Genomic DNA, 1,469 nt, shown 5'->3' on the forward strand with positions numbered 1-1,469 from the left:
CATAGTATACTCTAATTTCATCTCAGGCGGTTCACTTTCTAACAAAGTCCCAAAACCTAGATATACACCAGTTTCTGTGAGAGAGAGCATATGTTCACACGTATCCGTAAACTACTGCAAAATATATGCCTGAAAGCAGAAGTGCACTAAAGTTTGCAGTGAGTACTCCCCCACCCCCAACACTTCCTCTCCATTATTCCAAGCTTTGGGTCCATGATTGCTCAACGATTTGTTTGGCTTCGTATGTTAACTCTCTTTTCAGTCACCAGGTTCCAGATGTCATCAGGATGCCGCCCAGGCTTCCCTAGACTGAAGACCCCACCAATGTGTCCTGGAGCTCTGCTTCCCCAGAGACCCACCCTACTAGGGAAAGAGAGAGGCAGACTGGGAGTATGGACCGACCAGTCAACGCCCATGTTCAGCGGGGAAGCAATTATAGAAGCCAGACCTTCTACCTTCTGCAACCCACAATGACTCTGGGTCCATGCTCCCAGAGGGATAGAGAATGGGAAAGCTACCAGGGGAGGGGATGGGAAATGGAGATTGGGTGGTGGGAATTCTGTGGAATTGTACCCCTCCTACCCTATGGTTTTGTTAATTAATCCTTTCTTAAATAATAATAATAAAAAAACTGTTCCTTTGTTGTCATTTCCTGATTTTGTCAAAAAAAGATGCCCTTGATGACTCATGAATTCCAAGTAGGAGACCAAAAGGGCCTCCAGGGTTACTGCTGGGGCTCAGTGCCTGCACCATAAATCCAGTGCTCCTGTGTTGTTTTCGCCTGGCTGGCTTCACGGGCGGGAGACAGAGACGACCAGAGGCCCATGGCTGAGTGGAGAAGCAGTATTTCTTTATTCTCAAGTGAGCGGGGATACGATTCAAAAATCTAATCTAATCTAATCTAATCACAACCCCATTCAGTCTTGCATCCTTCTCCTGCGGCAGCATCAGGAACCAAGCAAGTACAGGTACGTTAGGGGGTGGGGAGAAGGAAGAAGCATGAATCAGCGAGGACTAAACCAAAATCTCCCCGAGGCAGGGGGAGTGAGACCAAACCAATGTAACAGAATGACCATGTAAATAGGCCACAACTCAAGCAATGTAACAGAAGGGGTCCCAGAAGCAGAACTAGAAGCATACCAACACTCCTGAAGGCCATTTCCCCCCCTTTGTTGCCCTTTTTGTTGTAGTCTTGTTGTGGTTATTATTGTTGATGTCATTTGTTGTTGGATAGGACAGAGAGAAATGGAGAGAAGAGGGGAAGACAGAGGAGGGAGAGAAAGACACCTGCAGACCTGCTTCACCTCCTGTGAAGCGAGTCCTCTGTAGGTGGGGAGCCGCGGGCTTCCGCCAGGATTCTTGTGTGGGTCCTTGCACTTCCCGCCAAGTGAGCTTAACCTGCTGTGCTACCGCCTGACTCCCTTTTTTTTTTTTTTTTTTTTTTAGAGAATATTAACAGCCATATTACA

This window comes from Erinaceus europaeus, chromosome 8 (genome assembly GCF_950295315.1).
Source record: "Erinaceus europaeus chromosome 8, mEriEur2.1, whole genome shotgun sequence".
Lineage (NCBI taxonomy): Eukaryota > Metazoa > Chordata > Mammalia > Eulipotyphla > Erinaceidae > Erinaceus > Erinaceus europaeus.